The 25,615-nt window shown below is 46.4% G+C and overlaps 2 pseudogenes; both read right to left on the reverse strand.

Moving 5' to 3' along the window:
- Positions 1-64: 64 nt before the first annotated feature.
- Positions 65-12,790, reverse strand: LOC141952968 (uncharacterized protein C12orf50 homolog; annotated as a pseudogene).
- Positions 12,791-12,887: 97 nt separating this feature from the next.
- On the reverse strand, positions 12,888-25,613 carry LOC141953005 (uncharacterized protein C12orf50 homolog; annotated as a pseudogene).
- Between the last annotated feature and the right edge of the window lie 2 nt (positions 25,614-25,615).

Here is a 25,615-nt window from a genome sequence, read left to right on the forward strand (position 1 = left end):
GTAACGGCAGGCAATCTTGTCCTGAAAGCAGTAGTTTTCTCTCAAAAACTGGACCTTCAGAACCTTAGCTCTGCTTCTTTCTTGAAAGAAAAACTCCAGCCGACAGCGAAAGACGCTTGAAGGCAGGAGGTGGTACCTTCTGCAGGCTTGTTGAACCGACGAAGGCAGTTGCTAGGTGGTTTGGAATGTTACCTTCCAGGGGTTGCCGAGGGCACGTCCAGCGCGTGACGTCAACATCATGGCGCTCTGTAACCTGTCCAGCTTGAACACCTTCCTTTTTCTGCATTGCTGCCGAGTAAAGTAGGGAAAATGGGACCGTTTCAGAGAGTCTCCCGTTGTGGTGTTTCTTTAACGTCAAAGGGAACAAACCCATTTGGCGGGGCTTAAATAGTCCCCAACTTCTTGCCGTAGGAACTGTGTTCTTGGGAACAAATGTTGGCTAGCACAGAGGCAAACTTTATTCTTTGACTGTTTCTTAATCAAAATCCTTGCAGCCAATGTTTCTCTTACTCTACCTCCCTCTTTGGGTTGAGAAAGTTGCTGTTTCCTGTTAGTGGACGGTTAGCTGTTCACTGCTTACACTGTCGGGGTGCAGAGCTGCTTCTTGCTTCCGCGATGTCCACTGGCACGGCTAAAGCAGAAAGAACAGCGTACACTTGTGTCCCTAATTACCACCTCTGATCTCGTTGAGGTCCTGGGCTGCCCCTGCACAAAAAGCAGCTAGCTAGGGGGAAAAACGGAGTTTTAGTGTTGGAAGACGGTGAGGCATCCTGTTCTCCTCAGGTCCTGGGGTCCCATTTAACCCCGCTGACTGACATCAGTGACTCGGAGGTGAGCACTTGAGAGCACCGTTAGGGCAAAAGCTGGGAACTTTGGAGTAAACCATAAAAGCAAGGGCAGAAAGGGAAAGGATCCGCAACCTCAAAAGAGAGGTTAAAGAGTAATACGATAGAGATGAAGCCCAAGAGAAGGGAGGGAGATACAAGGCAGAATTCAGGACAGAGGACTAGTGGTTCATAGCATAGAAGGAAAATTCGGGCAAGCAGGTGAGGGCCGTGAAGGATGAAGTGTCAGTGGGCAGCAGCAGCCATGGGAAGGAAGTGTTAACCCTGCCAAGAGCTTTGCACCCAGGGGCTCTTTGTAGGGGGACAGCTCTGCGTGAAGGAGGCACAGAAGAAGGTACGGTCAGGAAGAATTAATTCTGTATTGTGTTTGCGTGACACGGTTTTGGTAGCGGAGGGGCTGCAGGGGTGGCTTCTGTGAGAAGCTGCCAGAAGCTTCCCCCCGTGTGCGACAGAGGCAGTGCCAGGCGGCTCCAAGATGGCCCCGCTGCCGGCCCGGGCTGAGCCCATGAGCGACGGTGGGAGCGCCTCTGGGATAACATATTTAAGAAGGGGGGAAAACTGCTGGGCAGCAGCGGCATCCGGAGAGAGGAGTGAGAATACGCGAGAGAAACAAGCCTGCGGGCACCAAGGTCGGTGTCTTTCCCTTGAGCTGGGCCTGTCAGTCAGCCCGATCCTGTGCTGGGCATGTGGGCATGTTAAGATGCTAGAAAATGATTTTCTTTTGGCTTTGGCTTGTTGGGGTGGCTTTTTGGGATGGGGAGGTGGGTGAAATTGCATCGGGAGGTGCTAGTTCTTTATGATCCCGGTTTGGAAAGGCCCTCGGATTGTGTAAAGCATCTCTTCAGCTGCTGTTTTTCTGAGATGCCATTTAAAAGGAAAGGAGGGCAGTGTAGCTAATCCTACAGCCATTCAGATGCTGGGAGGCCCAAGTTGTGCAGCACTGAATGGGCCTGCGACTATGGCCCAGCACACCCTGCACCTCCCGTCCGTGGAAAAGTCAGCCCGTTTTGGTCATTTGAGCTCTGACAGGATTTTCCCAAAGAAGCCAAGTCTATTCGTCATTTCCACTGTCAGACAGAAAGGACGTTCACCTGAGAACCTGTCGCTGCGCTCTTAGATAAGGGCTAGGCCAGGCCTTATCTAACTGGACACAGTATCCCTCTGAGTACGATTTTAAATTGCCTCAGGCAGACAACGTAGACCGTGTTGCCGCAAGGCATCGGGTACTACAATTTGAAACGGCGATGTCTAGTTAGAGGGGAGGAAACATTTTCAAGACGCTTAGTCCTTGATTTCAAAAAGGTGTTTCTTGTCTGTTTTTTTTTTTCCCATTTTCTAACTGTCAGCTAAACCGGATACTCTAGATTTTTCTATTCTTCTCTCGGTTAAGGAGAGTGAGGCCTAACTGCACTTTCTAGAATGCATCACTTATTGTTGTTTACATTAAAAGGTCTCTGAGACTGCTAAGGGAAACCAACAGTATTTATTCGTAACAGGAATTATGCCTTAAAACATAGTCTGTACAAATAAATTGAGCTGTCAGATTTTCATAACAGATTAAACTTTGTACATCTATCGAAGGCTGTTGAAGTTTTGAACGTTCTAGTGCACTTCCTAGACGGGATTTTCAGACTTTGTAATTTAATCATCTTTGGATTTTCCGGTTGCTCATTGCCTTGTTTCAACTTTGATTTTTCTTGTCGATGGAAGCACTCGCTTCATCTCTTTCTCCCGTGTAGGTTGGCTTTCTCCTTTTGTGTTGACTCGCATGTCTTCTTGGCTCTGCTGTCAAAATAGAGAGACAGACCATTTTGTGCGTCATTTCCTAGAATAAAACAACACGCTCTCTCAGAAGCATTTTCAGAAGTACGCTTTCAACGCTTGTAGAAGCAACAGAAAAAAAAATCATTTCATCCTAATATAATCCACCCATGTTTCAAAAGGTTCCACGCGAGTATTTTTCCTCGTAAACCTTCCCAAGCAGATGCTTGAGAAGCGTGTGGTGGTTGCACAAAGAAACCAGAACTGGTAGCAAGGCTGGCGAGGGATTCCCGAAGGTGGGTTGAGGTGCTTTGCATCTCCGTGGTGCCTCAAGAGGATTTGCGTCTCTGACGGGAATCCGAATGGCCCAGTGCTGCGTGTGGAAGTGCCCTGGGTCAGCTCAGGGCAGCACTGACAGCGGGGCCGACTGGGGGGTCTGAAACACAGGTGGGGAGGGACCTGGTGCTTTTACTGGAAAGAGGGAATTGTATCGAGCAGTTACCTACCTGAATGGTGGTTTTGAAGTGAGAGCGTGTTTTTCCGTGTGGATTTCTTTTCCTCCAGGTCGGTGAGTTGGAGGATCCTGATGATATTTGTCTGTAGAAAACACACAGACATTGTTTCTTAATTTCAGCTGCAATGGCAGGAAAGACTCCCTGAGCCTGATAGGTGAATTCAGTATGACGTTAGCTGAAGGAGCAATGAATGCATGGGGTGAATCCCACAGCAGCTCTGAAATACCAGCTAGTATTGAGTACAGACTCCCTCTCTAGTCGTTTAAAGCTCATTGGTAATCTCGCAGCGTTCCCAGGGGGCTCACAGGACCTTCCCAATGAGGCGATCCCGCCATGGACATCCTTGACTGCAACAAAGGGGACGTTCCTGTGTTGGAAATCTGCCCGAAGGCATCAATTGCTTTTAGATTAAAGGAGTCCATAAGGCAATGTCCTGTCTTATCCCTGCTTGTGAAGAAGGCACAAGGCAGTATTGTGTTTTTGTGCTGGGCAGTTGATTTTGCATCAGAGTACGCTGCCCGAGGACTAACCCTTCTCAGTAAAACGGGCTGAAAAATGAATATTATTAATCCTCTGGTGTTCTTTTAATGCCACCTTAATTCCGTTAATTCAAATGATTAATTCCACAATAATCCTGAAGTTGTCAGTTTATACACTACACGTAAGTATTACCGTAGTTTTGCGTTTGGGTGCCAAGTCTTGTCTTTGTGTCGAGGTGATTGTTTTGCTTGGGGCATCTCGGACCGTGTGGCTCGGGTACTGCTGAAAAGAAAGGTAGCAAAAATGCTGCTGGTTGCTCTTAGGACAAAAATGCCGATCAGTAAAGCAAAAGCTGTACGTTTATGGTTACATCCAAGACAGATTGCCAGAAGGATACAAGACTCGGAATCCCACCTGTAGGCTTCTTGTCAACTTTATGACAGAGCGGGTGCTATCGAGAGGACAGGTGGAAAAGAGGTGAAGGGAAATAGCATCCTGAATGAATGGCAGGAAGAAGGAATTCAGTCCTCTGTCCCACGTAAATAATGTGAACAAAATGAACATAAATCGCAAACATTTATGCTGCATTTAAATTGCTGGCAGGAGTTTGAACAAGACCTAAAAGATGCTGTAAGAAGTGGGGATCGGTATGTTTGTGCACCGTGGCACATGATTGCATTCATGCCTGCTTGTGGGGCGGAGAAGTGGCTTTCTGCTACGGAGGTGCTAAATTAGTGTTCATGACTATTCTGCCTGACAAATTGTAAAGCTTTATAAAGCTTCACGTTTCTGTCTGTGGATACTGCGGCAGTCTGTTTGTGAAAACGGTGCTGGATCAAATGGACTCTTGTCCATATTCAGGCATAAATAACTGAATTTTCACCTGCAGGGACCAATCGAAAGCAGCACAACACGGACAGGCACGTTTGAGGCGTTTTAAGAATGCAGTGTAAGCAGGAGCCCACCTGTAGCTTCACTGAACTTTGGTTCTTGATTGGCAGTGACGCTACGGTAGACGACATAGGCCTTCCTTCGAGGTTCTGGAGGTGGGACAGAAGACTTTCTGCCCGTTTGTGTGACACACAGACGAGAAGAATCAGTTTCATCCCCCTTCCTTTGAGCCCTTTGCTGGTAGCTTGGTTTTACTCTGGGGTTTGAAGTGTGAATTCCTAAAAGGGAAAAACCAAACAAAACTGTTGTGCTGTTCTTCAGGAATTGACATCCTGGCTGGAAAACGAGATTAAAAAATTGTTCTTTGTGGGTAGCCCAGTCCAAATACATTCAGTGATTTTTATTTAGCACACGATGCTCAGCAATGAGAAGCCAGTGCTGAAGTACATTACCTGCATGTTCAAAGGCTCTGCGGTCTGTTCTGGGAATATCCTCAATTGCTACTCTGCTTCCTGAACGCTGCTCTTCTTTTTTTGCATTACGAAATGTTGTAGGAATTGTATTGCCATCACCTGGAAAGGCAAGAGAAAGAAGGGTTTAGCTGCTTGTGGGTAAGCACAGGGAACGGCACTGCCATTCTCTTCCTCCCGCCTCTGGGAGCTGGTGATTAGTTTAGTGCAGTTGCCTTTAACCTCTCATCTTCTATGCTTCTTTCTCTTTGGTTAGTTCTTTGGATCCTGCCGAGTGCAAGTCGAGCACCTGGTGTGTAACCTGCCGTGCTCTCTAAGGAAATAGCATAATAGGCAGGTTAAGGAGACCCCGGCTCCAAAGTAAGGCACCAGCTACAGCCACCTGCTCATTCTTCAGCTTCTCGCTTTTCATGAATGATATTGATGGATCCTACCCGATGGAATATGTGGCAGATTCAAGGTGCATGTCGCCCTCGTACCTAAAACCTCAAGAGTGAAACCTCAACTTGAAGAAATGCTCTGGGGAAGCACCTCTGTCCTTCTCTCTGAACGTATCTAATTAGAAATACAGATAAATATGGCAAGCTGTGTCCGTATCTTCCGTACGGATTTCCCTGTCTGTAGTCTAAACGTATAGAAATATTCAACAGAAATAGCTTATAAAAACAATTTAATAAGAAACCTGTGAAATGCAGAAAGAAGAAGAAAATAACTTTGCCCAATTCTGTTGAACAATTCAGGCTGCATGGTTCGAAATGGAGACAGTTTTTCCATTCCATTTTTTACCAGCGCATCACCCTACTCAAATCTGCGTTACATTAAACAGCATTATCAAGATTTTATCCCTGAAATTGACACTAATGTGAAAAAAGTTTGGTTTTTTTTTTTCTTCTCTAATTGAAAGTAGCAGGTCATATTTCTGTGCAGCAATTTCTGATGACTGCTCTACTGGTGAGTCTGGTGTGTTTTTATAGTCAGAGCATAATGCTCTCTCCTCAAATGGAATTCTACTATTGCTTATTTGGTAAAAGAACTAATACAGATTTTTTTTTTTTTTTTTCAGTCATGCCGCTTGCTCCAGAATGAAGGAGAAACAAAATATAGGAGGTAAGTATTTCTGAATTTGTATTTCTTTGTCCTGCCTTATGTTGGATAAAGCCTAGCATTCAAAAGAAAGTGGAACTCTCTCTTACTATCTCTTGGAAGGCACTTGAAGGGGGTATTTATTTAATCTGAATTTAGTTACAGCAGAGTTTGTTGTGTGGCTGCATTTCATCATCTGGACAGCCAAGACAGCCAGCAGAGAGCCCAGAGCACCTCTGGGAAAGGGACTGGTCTCCCCTTTCTTTGGCACTGTCTTAGGATGCAATAAATAGCCCCGTAAGAGTGCCTGCACGGCCTGGTGGGGAATGGAAACTACATTGCTAAAACTAGGCTACACAAATCTTGATCGTGACGAAAAACTAGATGCGAGACCTATGTTGTGTATCTCAGGAAAGTACACGTGGGGTTAATAGCCCATTTGTACCTTTTGCACCTACAGTCGATACAGGTAGTCACCACGTGTGTGACACGAGAGAGAGAGAGAGATGGGGGGAATTACTGAAGTGTTTTTATGCTCTTTGTAATATGCTGTCTTTTATCGACACTAAATCTGAGAAGTGGGGAGGAGGGGCAAACTCTGTGATAGTTTCTCCCTGTAACAGTAATTTTCAAAGTGGTAACCATTGTCCAAGCAGATGAAAAGTACTTGCCTTTCTGCAAGTCTCGGTTGGTAGCTTCCGAGGGTGACAGCTCCTTTTCCCGAGGTGAAGACTCAGCGTTTGTAGACTGGTGTTCGCGAGGGGGCTGAATCCTGTAATACTCTCCTAAACACACCCCAAGAGGGAAGGGAAAAAACCAAACCAAAAAAAGGACAACGTTTACTATATTGGCGGCACTGCTGTTTAGGAAAGAGTGACTAAGTTTGTATTTACCAGATTTGTAGCATATTTCCTTTATTGCTCTTTCCTCTTCTATATCTGCATCGGTCTTCGGCACCCAGTTAGGAACATCTGTAGGAAATATTTTTCAAGGGTTACTAGACAGCTGTACAAAGACGTTCGGCAATTCTTAATAAGCAACCACCATAAGGAAATGCACTTTGGTCACAGTCCTTCTTTTTTTTCTGAGTGCAAGCTCTGCTTCTGGCCAGAAAATGGATTCCTTGCTATTGGGTATTTCCAAGTGCAGTGGACTTGCAGTCAGGACACATATTAAGAAGCAAATGTTTGTTGCTGTAAACTGATTCCAAAAGATCTTCAGTACTCATGATCCTTCTTTTACCCCCCAAAGGCAATCTTCTGATGAAACATGTCACCAGGGAGTGCTTGTCACAAAACCTCTGCCCGGAGTTGCTCTCCTGCAATGTCTGCCAGCAGAGCTGGCGAAGGGAGCGCTCGTTGGCCGTCTCAGGTAAGGCTACTAGGATTAGCAAAGCCCTACTTGTTATATTGTTGAGGTTCCCGTGGCTTACTCGCACTGAAACCGAGTTAGGAAGCCTGAACAGGCAGCCCTGCCGGCCAGCCTGAAGGGCAGGGGAAAGGGAGGAGCAGCTTGTGGCTGCCTGAGAACTAGCACAGCAGTCTGCGGAGTGCGCACGTGAGAGTAGGTCGCGCTCTCGCTTTCCCTCTCCGGGAATGTGCGATTCGTTCCTTCCCTGTGAATCTCGTGTCTCTGAGTGAGACACATTCAACAGTTTAACAACGTTTTAAAAAATTAAGTAAGTATATATGTATGTGTGTATATAAAAACATATAGACATTCAGTTTATGTGAAGAGTGTTGTATGGATTCTCTTTGCTAGATTTAAGAATAACTTTGTGTAATAAAATGAGACTGCCCACAGAGTTTAGGCAAGCAGTTGAAGAAATTATTGAAGTTGAAGTCACACCGCTATCTTTTGTGAACAAACCTGTGACTTCAGCTCTATTTAATGAAAAAGAGGTTTGTGAATTATACCGCTGTTGAACTATACAGCCAGGCATTTCACAGGAGTTAGGAAATGTTGCCTGACTCACATCTGGTGACTACCGGTTCCGATAACTTGGGGATTAGCTGGAAACTCTTTCAAAAACTTGTCAACAACTCTTTTCTAAAATTGTAATGGTTATTCGACTCAATCAGCTGTGAAGTGTCAAAAACCCCCCATTCTACTTCCTTGTAAAAGAAAGAAAAAAGTTGTTTACAGTTCTCTTCCTCGTCATCTTCGTCGTCCTCTTCATCCCCGAGGTTTATGATGAGCGGAGGGTGGATTGGCAGTCGAATGTGCTGTTGATGTCTGCGTGGCTCTTGATGGGGGGCTGGGTGCAGGATCTCTTCTTGGCTACCCTGTTGCAGTGGGGCATCTGCAGAAAAGAACATGGTGTTTGTTAGGAGGGAACTAGAATATGAAATCCAGGTTGAGACCAGCAGGTGTAGTTCTGAAATCCTTCTCACACCGAAGGCATCGTTACACAGACAGACTGTGCCTTCTAGGGAAAGCCGCCTGCGGAGGTTGGCAAAAGAGCATCTTGCAGCTGCAGAAAGCAGGGAAGAGCACAGGTACCGGCTCCTCCGAACGGACAGGTGAGGCAGTGCTGAGTGAAGCCTTCTGAGAAGAGGAACATTTTGATCATTCTACAGCCTTTGAGAAAGGCTGGGTGTCTCTTCCAGCTGGTGGAGAGATTAATTTCAGTCAGTAACCTTCATTCTTCCAGTCCCTTTGCAGTTATTGACAACAGAGGGAACCCTGTGATTAGTAATACCTGGGCTGCAGGGAGTCAGTGAGTTTAGGACCCCACCTGTGAGAACATTTTAAACAGGCTGAAGAACAGGCAGGCCGGTATCCCTGCCCGTGGCATCAGTTCTGAAGCAGTTAGCAGCGCTAAGCCCAGGATTACCCATTTTTAGCTTGGGGAGCTTTTCTTGCTGTCAACATTTTCTGAATCACACCTCTCTTTACTGCGTACAACGTGTTGATTTTGAGAAAGACCATGAAGTTCCTGAAAGTGATTTACACTTAATCAGAGGAGAATCATAAAAGATACTCTTTCCCGTAGAAATTTGTATCTACCGGTGATGTTGGCAGCAAAACTCTTTTGGTACTGGGACAGCATTTTCTGAGAGCCGGGAAATGCAAGGGACTGAAATGAAAAATGATGAAAGATGGTGAGCCTCTTTGTATCGTTCAAGCCGACCAACGTGCAGCTCTAGATACAAGCAGGATTCCGTGCACTGCATTAAAGATATTGGATGTTTTTTGGGGTTTTAAAGGCAGAAGATGCAGCGTGGGCATTTTCTTGTATTGCCGTGGTTGCTATTCTTGTGCCTCTCTTGCTTGCCTGTGAGCAGCAGCACGTGGATGAGATTCAAGCCATTTTAAGAACGCTACTGCAGATGAGATTTGTTGTATCTCATGCAAGAGAAAGTAAGATACAGCACTTGAACTTGATAGAGCCTTTGTCAGTGTCCAGAATCGGGTATTAACTAGCTCCGGGGACTGTAAGCCAAATCCAACTTCTGTGAGTTTAAGAAGATTTCGGGAACACAAGGCGCTTGCTTCTGAGTAGAGGTCTTTCTGGACTTCTCTTAGGACACCTGTCTCCAGCTCTGGAGAGGAGGCCCAAGACCAGCTCTATTTTAGTCCGCTTGTTGGTGCTTCTATGGCAAGTCATGCTGACTTGCTGTCACGCCTGCTTCCGCCCAGTTTCTGACATCTGTGTTGGTTCCCCACCCTGGACTCTTACCCTATTCCAGGTTCCGGCTGTCTGCCAGGACTCCTGGTAGGCAAGAGCTCCTCTTAGAAAAGCCCAAGGAGAAAAGACGCCCACTTGTAACGGTGTTTTTTTCCATCAATACTCTGATTTTTCAGACGTTGTACTGCCTTGCAAAGTCTGGCTGTACTTCAGTAGCCCGCATCCAATGTTCAAGCCTGAAAAATGCTTTCAGAGCGCTGAACTGGACATACATCTCCACACAGAGGACTGTAATCTGACGTTACCTATAGAAGGGGTGTCTCATCCGCGTAACGTGTTGTGCTCTATCAACAGCTACTGCTGCTAGTGGCCCTGCCAACCTCCTCCCCCCACCACACAGGCAACTTTTCGTTGCTCTCAAACGATTACCTGCCTACTGGCCATTCTGACTGCTAGAGAGATTTCGTCTAGCAAATACCCAAGTAAAGCAACGTTTTTACTCCGTGGATCTAAAGTGCCGCTTGTGGCTTCGTCTTTCACGTAACTGGTAGCTACGAAGATTCGTAACGTGACAGCTAAAAAAAATCAATGTGGCGCCCCTATGCAAATGCCAGTGCAATTCCTTGCTTTGCCTTGGCCTTGCTGCGATAGCAGATCTTACCTGACTGATTTGCCACGGTGCATTTCTTGACCTCAGTCTAGATGATGGAAGCACCGGAAGGACATTTTTGCGTGTTTACTTAGTCCAGTGAACAAATTGTTGATAAGATATTTTTACTCACTGTTAGTAGGTGGCAAAAAAAGTCCATTGATGTGCCGAGGTTTGCTGTGGTGGAAAGCACAGCTGATCCTCAGACAGCCTCGGGGTTGTTTTTCCCAGAAACAGGAGATGTCGTGGTACTTCTGCTGCGGGAGAAAAGAGTTTTCAGATGTTGTAAATGGAACAATAAAAATGGCCTGAATGGATACACACAGCGTGGTGTACTGCTGTGAACATAGGACTAAGGTTTTGTGGGCCCCCGTTCTGATATTGAGGAACCTTTAAAGTTATGTTTAAAGTTCTGTTAAGCTCCAGGTATCTCTGAAGTTATCTTGAGTTAGGTCAATGGAGCTTTCATGAGGTACAACTGTTCCTAGATAAGAACAGGGGTAAAGCAGTCTACTTACTGTCCTGCAGACTTTTCATGAGATGCTGGGAAGAAAAAAACGTTTTTAGTGGCTTAATTGACACGTGACTGAGTTTCCTTTGCTGCACAGTGGGGTAATGGGGTCAATCTCAAATGAGACCTGCAGGACAAGTGCAAATCTTACACTAGTACTCTCTTAGTCTTGAAGGACATGGGTCTATGGGAAAATAAGGAGTAAGAAGCAAAACTCAGAAAGATTCCGAGCCAAAAGAGAAAAACTAAAAATTTGGGAGTTTGTAATCCTTGTACAGACTTGTCAGACTTGGACTTCAAAAGGAGGCAAAAACGCGTTTTGTTCCAATTCCCATTGGAAACGTCAAGTCGCAGAAGAAAGTCCCTTTTGTTTGCAGACTCAAGAGTGTGTTTGAAGGGACTTGCCCCTTTCTTCGCTGAGGCGGAAGAAGCAGCAGGACTGACTGCCCCCTGCGCCGCTGCCGGGGGGAGGTGGGGATACCGGGAGCAAAGCTGAGCCCGGGAAGAAAGGAGGGGTGGGGAAAGGTGTTTTCAAGATGCAGTGGTTGTCACGGTCCTACTCTGTCTGTTTAAGGGGTGGTGGTGTTAGTGTCTGTATTAAATTGGCATCCCTTTTTCCTTCCCTTAACGAGTCTGTCTTTTGCCTGTGCCTTAAAGGCTGAGCTCATCCCTCCTTGTCCTTATCTCAAGTTCGTGGGTCTTTTGCTTTCCTTTGTCTCAGCGCTGGGGGGGAAGCGGGGGGTGAGCAGCATCTTTGCTTATTTTCCCCTTCTCAGCGCTGGGAGGGAAGGGGGCAGTGAGCGGCTGCGTGGTGCTCCGTTGCCCTCTGAGCTCAAACGGTGACACCCTGTCTCTAAACCCGCAGAACAGATGTGACCCTGTCGCCCGTCTCCGTTCTGAGCACACAGTGTCACAGCCAAGAGGTTTTTCACAGGGACAGTCGGCACCTGGAAGCCTCACGAGGAAAATGACTTTGTGGGTAAGTCACACTAGATTCCCATAGGCCAGTGGCTGCCTTAAGTGTGAATCTCCTCTTTTCAAACTTCTTGTGTTTAATTAATGGCGGAGGTGATAGAGTAGTCCATGGACAGCAGTATTAGGGCGACCAGTAGAAACTCAGGTTCGTGTCCTGGCTGTGAACTCCATCCCAGCTGAGAGCTGTAAATGCCAGGTTGAGGGTTAATTCCGAATGAGTTTCTGTGTAGTTTTTTAAAGGAAAACAAACCCAAGGATCTTCAAGCGTGACTATTTGAAGGTAAGTTTCACTCGGGTGCAGACATTTAAGAGCTGGGTCTAGGAGCAGCATCTCCAACCCCCCCCCCCCCACACACACTTTTGGACTGTAGCCAGCACAAGTGGGCCATGCCCTGAGACACGCTGGGGTCTGGAGCCAAAGCCCATCTCCCAGGCATCAACGCCTCAGTGCCTGATGCTGAAGCGGATGCAAGAAGGAAGAGCCCTACACCCACCCTTGGATTTTTACTAGGCGGACTAGAAGTATTTCTTTGGAGGACGGACCCATTTTGAAGGACTTTCTCCTAAGTAACCGACTTTACAGAAATCCAGGTAGTTGCTGTAAGCAGAAGCTATAAACATGGCACGTTTATGCAGAATCAGCGTCATGTCAATTCATTAAGAAAGAGATGGGTGATCTTTATGCGCGATTTTTAACTCTGTGTTCCTTGAGTATCTGAACCCAGTTCACAGGAGCAATTGTCCGTGGTTCAGATTATCTTAGCTCTTAGCACTTCCAAAAAGGAGCAGTTTGATGTCGGGGTGCTGCCATGAGCCAGAGAGAGGGACGTATCAACTTGAGACTTCACACAGTAAGCCTCCCTTTCAACACGGGTATATCAAGAAAATGAAGGTTACAAAGCACTGTAAAATCTACAGCATTTACCTGTGCGTAGGGGGAATGAAAACGGAAGTCGGGGTCGTTCCCAACTGCGCCCATTTTCACCTCTTGGGCTTCTCGTCCTCCCTCTTAGTAACGGCAGGCAATCTTGTCCTGAAAGCAGTAGTTTTCTCTCAAAAACTGGACCTTCAGAACCTTAGCTCTGCTTCTTTCTTGAAAGAAAAACTCCAGCCGACAGCGAAAGACGCTTGAAGGCAGGAGGTGGTACCTTCTGCAGGCTTGTTGAACCGACGAAGGCAGTTGCTAGGTGGTTTGGAATGTTACCTTCCAGGGGTTGCCGAGGGCACGTCCAGCGCGTGACGTCAACATCATGGCGCTCTGTAACCTGTCCAGCTTGAACACCTTCCTTTTTCTGCATTGCTGCCGAGTAAAGTAGGGAAAATGGGACCGTTTCAGAGAGTCTCCCGTTGTGGTGTTTCTTTAACGTCAAAGGGAACAAACCCATTTGGCGGGGCTTAAATAGTCCCCAACTTCTTGCCGTAGGAACTGTGTTCTTGGGAACAAATGTTGGCTAGCACAGAGGCAAACTTTATTCTTTGACTGTTTCTTAATCAAAATCCTTGCAGCCAATGTTTCTCTTACTCTACCTCCCTCTTTGGGTTGAGAAAGTTGCTGTTTCCTGTTAGTGGACGGTTAGCTGTTCACTGCTTACACTGTCGGGGTGCAGAGCTGCTTCTTGCTTCCGCGATGTCCACTGGCACGGCTAAAGCAGAAAGAACAGCGTACACTTGTGTCCCTAATTACCACCTCTGATCTCGTTGAGGTCCTGGGCTGCCCCTGCACAAAAAGCAGCTAGCTAGGGGGAAAAACGGAGTTTTAGTGTTGGAAGACGGTGAGGCATCCTGTTCTCCTCAGGTCCTGGGGTCCCATTTAACCCCGCTGACTGACATCAGTGACTCGGAGGTGAGCACTTGAGAGCACCGTTAGGGCAAAAGCTGGGAACTTTGGAGTAAACCATAAAAGCAAGGGCAGAAAGGGAAAGGATCCGCAACCTCAAAAGAGAGGTTAAAGAGTAATACGATAGAGATGAAGCCCAAGAGAAGGGAGGGAGATACAAGGCAGAATTCAGGACAGAGGACTAGTGGTTCATAGCATAGAAGGAAAATTCGGGCAAGCAGGTGAGGGCCGTGAAGGATGAAGTGTCAGTGGGCAGCAGCAGCCATGGGAAGGAAGTGTTAACCCTGCCAAGAGCTTTGCACCCAGGGGCTCTTTGTAGGGGGACAGCTCTGCGTGAAGGAGGCACAGAAGAAGGTACGGTCAGGAAGAATTAATTCTGTATTGTGTTTGCGTGACACGGTTTTGGTAGCGGAGGGGCTGCAGGGGTGGCTTCTGTGAGAAGCTGCCAGAAGCTTCCCCCCGTGTGCGACAGAGGCAGTGCCAGGCGGCTCCAAGATGGCCCCGCTGCCGGCCCGGGCTGAGCCCATGAGCGACGGTGGGAGCGCCTCTGGGATAACATATTTAAGAAGGGGGGAAAACTGCTGGGCAGCAGCGGCATCCGGAGAGAGGAGTGAGAATACGCGAGAGAAACAAGCCTGCGGGCACCAAGGTCGGTGTCTTTCCCTTGAGCTGGGCCTGTCAGTCAGCCCGATCCTGTGCTGGGCATGTGGGCATGTTAAGATGCTAGAAAATGATTTTCTTTTGGCTTTGGCTTGTTGGGGTGGCTTTTTGGGATGGGGAGGTGGGTGAAATTGCATCGGGAGGTGCTAGTTCTTTATGATCCCGGTTTGGAAAGGCCCTCGGATTGTGTAAAGCATCTCTTCAGCTGCTGTTTTTCTGAGATGCCATTTAAAAGGAAAGGAGGGCAGTGTAGCTAATCCTACAGCCATTCAGATGCTGGGAGGCCCAAGTTGTGCAGCACTGAATGGGCCTGCGACTATGGCCCAGCACACCCTGCACCTCCCGTCCGTGGAAAAGTCAGCCCGTTTTGGTCATTTGAGCTCTGACAGGATTTTCCCAAAGAAGCCAAGTCTATTCGTCATTTCCACTGTCAGACAGAAAGGACGTTCACCTGAGAACCTGTCGCTGCGCTCTTAGATAAGGGCTAGGCCAGGCCTTATCTAACTGGACACAGTATCCCTCTGAGTACGATTTTAAATTGCCTCAGGCAGACAACGTAGACCGTGTTGCCGCAAGGCATCGGGTACTACAATTTGAAACGGCGATGTCTAGTTAGAGGGGAGGAAACATTTTCAAGACGCTTAGTCCTTGATTTCAAAAAGGTGTTTCTTGTCTGTTTTTTTTTTTCCCATTTTCTAACTGTCAGCTAAACCGGATACTCTAGATTTTTCTATTCTTCTCTCGGTTAAGGAGAGTGAGGCCTAACTGCACTTTCTAGAATGCATCACTTATTGTTGTTTACATTAAAAGGTCTCTGAGACTGCTAAGGGAAACCAACAGTATTTATTCGTAACAGGAATTATGCCTTAAAACATAGTCTGTACAAATAAATTGAGCTGTCAGATTTTCATAACAGATTAAACTTTGTACATCTATCGAAGGCTGTTGAAGTTTTGAACGTTCTAGTGCACTTCCTAGACGGGATTTTCAGACTTTGTAATTTAATCATCTTTGGATTTTCCGGTTGCTCATTGCCTTGTTTCAACTTTGATTTTTCTTGTCGATGGAAGCACTCGCTTCATCTCTTTCTCCCGTGTAGGTTGGCTTTCTCCTTTTGTGTTGACTCGCATGTCTTCTTGGCTCTGCTGTCAAAATAGAGAGACAGACCATTTTGTGCGTCATTTCCTAGAATAAAACAACACGCTCTCTCAGAAGCATTTTCAGAAGTACGCTTTCAACGCTTGTAGAAGCAACAGAAAAAAAAATCATTTCATCCTAATATAATCCACCCATGTTTCAAAAGGTTCCACGCGAGTATTTTTCCTCGTAAACCTTCCCAAGCAGATGCTTGAGAAGCGTGTGGTGGTTGCACAAAGAAACCAGAACTGGTAGCAAGGCTGGCGAGGGATTCCCGAAGGTGGGTTGAGGTGCTTTGCATCTCCGTGGTGCCTCAAGAGGATTTGCGTCTCTGACGGGAATCCGAATGGCCCAGTGCTGCGTGTGGAAGTGCCCTGGGTCAGCTCAGGGCAGCACTGACAGCGGGGCCGACTGGGGGGTCTGAAACACAGGTGGGGAGGGACCTGGTGCTTTTACTGGAAAGAGGGAATTGTATCGAGCAGTTACCTACCTGAATGGTGGTTTTGAAGTGAGAGCGTGTTTTTCCGTGTGGATTTCTTTTCCTCCAGGTCGGTGAGTTGGAGGATCCTGATGATATTTGTCTGTAGAAAACACACAGACATTGTTTCTTAATTTCAGCTGCAATGGCAGGAAAGACTCCCTGAGCCTGATAGGTGAATTCAGTATGACGTTAGCTGAAGGAGCAATGAATGCATGGGGTGAATCCCACAGCAGCTCTGAAATACCAGCTAGTATTGAGTACAGACTCCCTCTCTAGTCGTTTAAAGCTCATTGGTAATCTCGCAGCGTTCCCAGGGGGCTCACAGGACCTTCCCAATGAGGCGATCCCGCCATGGACATCCTTGACTGCAACAAAGGGGACATTCCTGTGTTGGAAATCTGCCCGAAGGCATCAATTGCTTTTAGATTAAAGGAGTCCATAAGGCAATGTCCTGTCTTATCCCTGCTTGTGAAGAAGGCACAAGGCAGTATTGTGTTTTTGTGCTGGGCAGTTGATTTTGCATCAGAGTACGCTGCCCGAGGACTAACCCTTCTCAGTAAAACGGGCTGAAAAATGAATATTATTAATCCTCTGGTGTTCTTTTAATGCCACCTTAATTCCGTTAATTCAAATGATTAATTCCACAATAATCCTGAAGTTGTCAGTTTATACACTACACGTAAGTATTACCGTAGTTTTGCGTTTGGGTGCCAAGTCTTGTCTTTGTGTCGAGGTGATTGTTTTGCTTGGGGCATCTCGGACCGTGTGGCTCGGGTACTGCTGAAAAGAAAGGTAGCAAAAATGCTGCTGGTTGCTCTTAGGACAAAAATGCCGATCAGTAAAGCAAAAGCTGTACGTTTATGGTTACATCCAAGACAGATTGCCAGAAGGATACAAGACTCGGAATCCCACCTGTAGGCTTCTTGTCAACTTTATGACAGAGCGGGTGCTATCGAGAGGACAGGTGGAAAAGAGGTGAAGGGAAATAGCATCCTGAATGAATGGCAGGAAGAAGGAATTCAGTCCTCTGTCCCACGTAAATAATGTGAACAAAATGAACATAAATCGCAAACATTTATGCTGCATTTAAATTGCTGGCAGGAGTTTGAACAAGACCTAAAAGATGCTGTAAGAAGTGGGGATCGGTATGTTTGTGCACCGTGGCACATGATTGCATTCATGCCTGCTTGTGGGGCGGAGAAGTGGCTTTCTGCTACGGAGGTGCTAAATTAGTGTTCATGACTATTCTGCCTGACAAATTGTAAAGCTTTATAAAGCTTCACGTTTCTGTCTGTGGATACTGCGGCAGTCTGTTTGTGAAAACGGTGCTGGATCAAATGGACTCTTGTCCATATTCAGGCATAAATAACTGAATTTTCACCTGCAGGGACCAATCGAAAGCAGCACAACACGGACAGGCACGTTTGAGGCGTTTTAAGAATGCAGTGTAAGCAGGAGCCCACCTGTAGCTTCACTGAACTTTGGTTCTTGATTGGCAGTGACGCTACGGTAGACGACATAGGCCTTCCTTCGAGGTTCTGGAGGTGGGACAGAAGACTTTCTGCCCGTTTGTGTGACACACAGACGAGAAGAATCAGTTTCATCCCCCTTCCTTTGAGCCCTTTGCTGGTAGCTTGGTTTTACTCTGGGGTTTGAAGTGTGAATTCCTAAAAGGGAAAAACCAAACAAAACTGTTGTGCTGTTCTTCAGGAATTGACATCCTGGCTGGAAAACGAGATTAAAAAATTGTTCTTTGTGGGTAGCCCAGTCCAAATACATTCAGTGATTTTTATTTAGCACACGATGCTCAGCAATGAGAAGCCAGTGCTGAAGTACATTACCTGCATGTTCAAAGGCTCTGCGGTCTGTTCTGGGAATATCCTCAATTGCTACTCTGCTTCCTGAACGCTGCTCTTCTTTTTTTGCATTACGAAATGTTGTAGGAATTGTATTGCCATCACCTGGAAAGGCAAGAGAAAGAAGGGTTTAGCTGCTTGTGGGTAAGCACAGGGAACGGCACTGCCATTCTCTTCCTCCCGCCTCTGGGAGCTGGTGATTAGTTTAGTGCAGTTGCCTTTAACCTCTCATCTTCTATGCTTCTTTCTCTTTGGTTAGTTCTTTGGATCCTGCCGAGTGCAAGTCGAGCACCTGGTGTGTAACCTGCCGTGCTCTCTAAGGAAATAGCATAATAGGCAGGTTAAGGAGACCCCGGCTCCAAAGTAAGGCACCAGCTACAGCCACCTGCTCATTCTTCAGCTTCTCGCTTTTCATGAATGATATTGATGGATCCTACCCGATGGAATATGTGGCAGATTCAAGGTGCATGTCGCCCTCGTACCTAAAACCTCAAGAGTGAAACCTCAACTTGAAGAAATGCTCTGGGGAAGCACCTCTGTCCTTCTCTCTGAACGTATCTAATTAGAAATACAGATAAATATGGCAAGCTGTGTCCGTATCTTCCGTACGGATTTCCCTGTCTGTAGTCTAAACGTATAGAAATATTCAACAGAAATAGCTTATAAAAACAATTTAATAAGAAACCTGTGAAATGCAGAAAGAAGAAGAAAATAACTTTGCCCAATTCTGTTGAACAATTCAGGCTGCATGGTTCGAAATGGAGACAGTTTTTCCATTCCATTTTTTACCAGCGCATCACCCTACTCAAATCTGCGTTACATTAAACAGCATTATCAAGATTTTATCCCTGAAATTGACACTAATGTGAAAAAAGTTTGGTTTTTTTTTTTCTTCTCTAATTGAAAGTAGCAGGTCATATTTCTGTGCAGCAATTTCTGATGACTGCTCTACTGGTGAGTCTGGTGTGTTTTTATAGTCAGAGCATAATGCTCTCTCCTCAAATGGAATTCTACTATTGCTTATTTGGTAAAAGAACTAATACAGATTTTTTTTTTTTTTTTTCAGTCATGCCGCTTGCTCCAGAATGAAGGAGAAACAAAATATAGGAGGTAAGTATTTCTGAATTTGTATTTCTTTGTCCTGCCTTATGTTGGATAAAGCCTAGCATTCAAAAGAAAGTGGAACTCTCTCTTACTATCTCTTGGAAGGCACTTGAAGGGGGTATTTATTTAATCTGAATTTAGTTACAGCAGAGTTTGTTGTGTGGCTGCATTTCATCATCTGGACAGCCAAGACAGCCAGCAGAGAGCCCAGAGCACCTCTGGGAAAGGGACTGGTCTCCCCTTTCTTTGGCACTGTCTTAGGATGCAATAAATAGCCCCGTAAGAGTGCCTGCACGGCCTGGTGGGGAATGGAAACTACATTGCTAAAACTAGGCTACACAAATCTTGATCGTGACGAAAAACTAGATGCGAGACCTATGTTGTGTATCTCAGGAAAGTACACGTGGGGTTAATAGCCCATTTGTACCTTTTGCACCTACAGTCGATACAGGTAGTCACCACGTGTGTGACACGAGAGAGAGAGAGAGATGGGGGGAATTACTGAAGTGTTTTTATGCTCTTTGTAATATGCTGTCTTTTATCGACACTAAATCTGAGAAGTGGGGAGGAGGGGCAAACTCTGTGATAGTTTCTCCCTGTAACAGTAATTTTCAAAGTGGTAACCATTGTCCAAGCAGATGAAAAGTACTTGCCTTTCTGCAAGTCTCGGTTGGTAGCTTCCGAGGGTGACAGCTCCTTTTCCCGAGGTGAAGACTCAGCGTTTGTAGACTGGTGTTCGCGAGGGGGCTGAATCCTGTAATACTCTCCTAAACACACCCCAAGAGGGAAGGGAAAAAACCAAACCAAAAAAAGGACAACGTTTACTATATTGGCGGCACTGCTGTTTAGGAAAGAGTGACTAAGTTTGTATTTACCAGATTTGTAGCATATTTCCTTTATTGCTCTTTCCTCTTCTATATCTGCATCGGTCTTCGGCACCCAGTTAGGAACATCTGTAGGAAATATTTTTCAAGGGTTACTAGACAGCTGTACAAAGACGTTCGGCAATTCTTAATAAGCAACCACCATAAGGAAATGCACTTTGGTCACAGTCCTTCTTTTTTTTCTGAGTGCAAGCTCTGCTTCTGGCCAGAAAATGGATTCCTTGCTATTGGGTATTTCCAAGTGCAGTGGACTTGCAGTCAGGACACATATTAAGAAGCAAATGTTTGTTGCTGTAAACTGATTCCAAAAGATCTTCAGTACTCATGATCCTTCTTTTACCCCCCAAAGGCAATCTTCTGATGAAACATGTCACCAGGGAGTGCTTGTCACAAAACCTCTGCCCGGAGTTGCTCTCCTGCAATGTCTGCCAGCAGAGCTGGCGAAGGGAGCGCTCGTTGGCCGTCTCAGGTAAGGCTACTAGGATTAGCAAAGCCCTACTTGTTATATTGTTGAGGTTCCCGTGGCTTACTCGCACTGAAACCGAGTTAGGAAGCCTGAACAGGCAGCCCTGCCGGCCAGCCTGAAGGGCAGGGGAAAGGGAGGAGCAGCTTGTGGCTGCCTGAGAACTAGCACAGCAGTCTGCGGAGTGCGCACGTGAGAGTAGGTCGCGCTCTCGCTTTCCCTCTCCGGGAATGTGCGATTCGTTCCTTCCCTGTGAATCTCGTGTCTCTGAGTGAGACACATTCAACAGTTTAACAACGTTTTAAAAAATTAAGTAAGTATATATGTATGTGTGTATATAAAAACATATAGACATTCAGTTTATGTGAAGAGTGTTGTATGGATTCTCTTTGCTAGATTTAAGAATAACTTTGTGTAATAAAATGAGACTGCCCACAGAGTTTAGGCAAGCAGTTGAAGAAATTATTGAAGTTGAAGTCACACCGCTATCTTTTGTGAACAAACCTGTGACTTCAGCTCTATTTAATGAAAAAGAGGTTTGTGAATTATACCGCTGTTGAACTATACAGCCAGGCATTTCACAGGAGTTAGGAAATGTTGCCTGACTCACATCTGGTGACTACCGGTTCCGATAACTTGGGGATTAGCTGGAAACTCTTTCAAAAACTTGTCAACAACTCTTTTCTAAAATTGTAATGGTTATTCGACTCAATCAGCTGTGAAGTGTCAAAAACCCCCCATTCTACTTCCTTGTAAAAGAAAGAAAAAAGTTGTTTACAGTTCTCTTCCTCGTCATCTTCGTCGTCCTCTTCATCCCCGAGGTTTATGATGAGCGGAGGGTGGATTGGCAGTCGAATGTGCTGTTGATGTCTGCGTGGCTCTTGATGGGGGGCTGGGTGCAGGATCTCTTCTTGGCTACCCTGTTGCAGTGGGGCATCTGCAGAAAAGAACATGGTGTTTGTTAGGAGGGAACTAGAATATGAAATCCAGGTTGAGACCAGCAGGTGTAGTTCTGAAATCCTTCTCACACCGAAGGCATCGTTACACAGACAGACTGTGCCTTCTAGGGAAAGCCGCCTGCGGAGGTTGGCAAAAGAGCATCTTGCAGCTGCAGAAAGCAGGGAAGAGCACAGGTACCGGCTCCTCCGAACGGACAGGTGAGGCAGTGCTGAGTGAAGCCTTCTGAGAAGAGGAACATTTTGATCATTCTACAGCCTTTGAGAAAGGCTGGGTGTCTCTTCCAGCTGGTGGAGAGATTAATTTCAGTCAGTAACCTTCATTCTTCCAGTCCCTTTGCAGTTATTGACAACAGAGGGAACCCTGTGATTAGTAATACCTGGGCTGCAGGGAGTCAGTGAGTTTAGGACCCCACCTGTGAGAACATTTTAAACAGGCTGAAGAACAGGCAGGCCGGTATCCCTGCCCGTGGCATCAGTTCTGAAGCAGTTAGCAGCGCTAAGCCCAGGATTACCCATTTTTAGCTTGGGGAGCTTTTCTTGCTGTCAACATTTTCTGAATCACACCTCTCTTTACTGCGTACAACGTGTTGATTTTGAGAAAGACCATGAAGTTCCTGAAAGTGATTTACACTTAATCAGAGGAGAATCATAAAAGATACTCTTTCCCGTAGAAATTTGTATCTACCGGTGATGTTGGCAGCAAAACTCTTTTGGTACTGGGACAGCATTTTCTGAGAGCCGGGAAATGCAAGGGACTGAAATGAAAAATGATGAAAGATGGTGAGCCTCTTTGTATCGTTCAAGCCGACCAACGTGCAGCTCTAGATACAAGCAGGATTCCGTGCACTGCATTAAAGATATTGGATGTTTTTTGGGGTTTTAAAGGCAGAAGATGCAGCGTGGGCATTTTCTTGTATTGCCGTGGTTGCTATTCTTGTGCCTCTCTTGCTTGCCTGTGAGCAGCAGCACGTGGATGAGATTCAAGCCATTTTAAGAACGCTACTGCAGATGAGATTTGTTGTATCTCATGCAAGAGAAAGTAAGATACAGCACTTGAACTTGATAGAGCCTTTGTCAGTGTCCAGAATCGGGTATTAACTAGCTCCGGGGACTGTAAGCCAAATCCAACTTCTGTGAGTTTAAGAAGATTTCGGGAACACAAGGCGCTTGCTTCTGAGTAGAGGTCTTTCTGGACTTCTCTTAGGACACCTGTCTCCAGCTCTGGAGAGGAGGCCCAAGACCAGCTCTATTTTAGTCCGCTTGTTGGTGCTTCTATGGCAAGTCATGCTGACTTGCTGTCACGCCTGCTTCCGCCCAGTTTCTGACATCTGTGTTGGTTCCCCACCCTGGACTCTTACCCTATTCCAGGTTCCGGCTGTCTGCCAGGACTCCTGGTAGGCAAGAGCTCCTCTTAGAAAAGCCCAAGGAGAAAAGACGCCCACTTGTAACGGTGTTTTTTTCCATCAATACTCTGATTTTTCAGACGTTGTACTGCCTTGCAAAGTCTGGCTGTACTTCAGTAGCCCGCATCCAATGTTCAAGCCTGAAAAATGCTTTCAGAGCGCTGAACTGGACATACATCTCCACACAGAGGACTGTAATCTGACGTTACCTATAGAAGGGGTGTCTCATCCGCGTAACGTGTTGTGCTCTATCAACAGCTACTGCTGCTAGTGGCCCTGCCAACCTCCTCCCCCCACCACACAGGCAACTTTTCGTTGCTCTCAAACGATTACCTGCCTACTGGCCATTCTGACTGCTAGAGAGATTTCGTCTAGCAAATACCCAAGTAAAGCAACGTTTTTACTCCGTGGATCTAAAGTGCCGCTTGTGGCTTCGTCTTTCACGTAACTGGTAGCTACGAAGATTCGTAACGTGACAGCTAAAAAAAATCAATGTGGCGCCCCTATGCAAATGCCAGTGCAATTCCTTGCTTTGCCTTGGCCTTGCTGCGATAGCAGATCTTACCTGACTGATTTGCCACGGTGCATTTCTTGACCTCAGTCTAGATGATGGAAGCACCGGAAGGACATTTTTGCGTGTTTACTTAGTCCAGTGAACAAATTGTTGATAAGATATTTTTACTCACTGTTAGTAGGTGGCAAAAAAAGTCCATTGATGTGCCGAGGTTTGCTGTGGTGGAAAGCACAGCTGATCCTCAGACAGCCTCGGGGTTGTTTTTCCCAGAAACAGGAGATGTCGTGGTACTTCTGCTGCGGGAGAAAAGAGTTTTCAGATGTTGTAAATGGAACAATAAAAATGGCCTGAATGGATACACACAGCGTGGTGTACTGCTGTGAACATAGGACTAAGGTTTTGTGGGCCCCCGTTCTGATATTGAGGAACCTTTAAAGTTATGTTTAAAGTTCTGTTAAGCTCCAGGTATCTCTGAAGTTATCTTGAGTTAGGTCAATGGAGCTTTCATGAGGTACAACTGTTCCTAGATAAGAACAGGGGTAAAGCAGTCTACTTACTGTCCTGCAGACTTTTCATGAGATGCTGGGAAGAAAAAAACGTTTTTAGTGGCTTAATTGACACGTGACTGAGTTTCCTTTGCTGCACAGTGGGGTAATGGGGTCAATCTCAAATGAGACCTGCAGGACAAGTGCAAATCTTACACTAGTACTCTCTTAGTCTTGAAGGACATGGGTCTATGGGAAAATAAGGAGTAAGAAGCAAAACTCAGAAAGATTCCGAGCCAAAAGAGAAAAACTAAAAATTTGGGAGTTTGTAATCCTTGTACAGACTTGTCAGACTTGGACTTCAAAAGGAGGCAAAAACGCGTTTTGTTCCAATTCCCATTGGAAACGTCAAGTCGCAGAAGAAAGTCCCTTTTGTTTGCAGACTCAAGAGTGTGTTTGAAGGGACTTGCCCCTTTCTTCGCTGAGGCGGAAGAAGCAGCAGGACTGACTGCCCCCTGCGCCGCTGCCGGGGGGAGGTGGGGATACCGGGAGCAAAGCTGAGCCCGGGAAGAAAGGAGGGGTGGGGAAAGGTGTTTTCAAGATGCAGTGGTTGTCACGGTCCTACTCTGTCTGTTTAAGGGGTGGTGGTGTTAGTGTCTGTATTAAATTGGCATCCCTTTTTCCTTCCCTTAACGAGTCTGTCTTTTGCCTGTGCCTTAAAGGCTGAGCTCATCCCTCCTTGTCCTTATCTCAAGTTCGTGGGTCTTTTGCTTTCCTTTGTCTCAGCGCTGGGGGGGAAGCGGGGGGTGAGCAGCATCTTTGCTTATTTTCCCCTTCTCAGCGCTGGGAGGGAAGGGGGCAGTGAGCGGCTGCGTGGTGCTCCGTTGCCCTCTGAGCTCAAACGGTGACACCCTGTCTCTAAACCCGCAGAACAGATGTGACCCTGTCGCCCGTCTCCGTTCTGAGCACACAGTGTCACAGCCAAGAGGTTTTTCACAGGGACAGTCGGCACCTGGAAGCCTCACGAGGAAAATGACTTTGTGGGTAAGTCACACTAGATTCCCATAGGCCAGTGGCTGCCTTAAGTGTGAATCTCCTCTTTTCAAACTTCTTGTGTTTAATTAATGGCGGAGGTGATAGAGTAGTCCATGGACAGCAGTATTAGGGCGACCAGTAGAAACTCAGGTTCGTGTCCTGGCTGTGAACTCCATCCCAGCTGAGAGCTGTAAATGCCAGGTTGAGGGTTAATTCCGAATGAGTTTCTGTGTAGTTTTTTAAAGGAAAACAAACCCAAGGATCTTCAAGCGTGACTATTTGAAGGTAAGTTTCACTCGGGTGCAGACATTTAAGAGCTGGGTCTAGGAGCAGCATCTCCAACCCCCCCCCCCCCACACACACTTTTGGACTGTAGCCAGCACAAGTGGGCCATGCCCTGAGACACGCTGGGGTCTGGAGCCAAAGCCCATCTCCCAGGCATCAACGCCTCAGTGCCTGATGCTGAAGCGGATGCAAGAAGGAAGAGCCCTACACCCACCCTTGGATTTTTACTAGGCGGACTAGAAGTATTTCTTTGGAGGACGGACCCATTTTGAAGGACTTTCTCCTAAGTAACCGACTTTACAGAAATCCAGGTAGTTGCTGTAAGCAGAAGCTATAAACATGGCACGTTTATGCAGAATCAGCGTCATGTCAATTCATTAAGAAAGAGATGGGTGATCTTTATGCGCGATTTTTAACTCTGTGTTCCTTGAGTATCTGAACCCAGTTCACAGGAGCAATTGTCCGTGGTTCAGATTATCTTAGCTCTTAGCACTTCCAAAAAGGAGCAGTTTGATGTCGGGGTGCTGCCATGAGCCAGAGAGAGGGACGTATCAACTTGAGACTTCACACAGTAAGCCTCCCTTTCAACACGGGTATATCAAGAAAATGAAGGTTACAAAGCACTGTAAAATCTACAGCATTTACCTGTGCGTAGGGGGAATGAAAACGGAAGTCGGGGTCGTTCCCAACTGCGCCCATTT

The sequence above is a fragment of the Strix uralensis genome, chromosome 1, assembly GCF_047716275.1.
Source record: "Strix uralensis isolate ZFMK-TIS-50842 chromosome 1, bStrUra1, whole genome shotgun sequence".
Taxonomy (NCBI): domain Eukaryota; kingdom Metazoa; phylum Chordata; class Aves; order Strigiformes; family Strigidae; genus Strix; species Strix uralensis.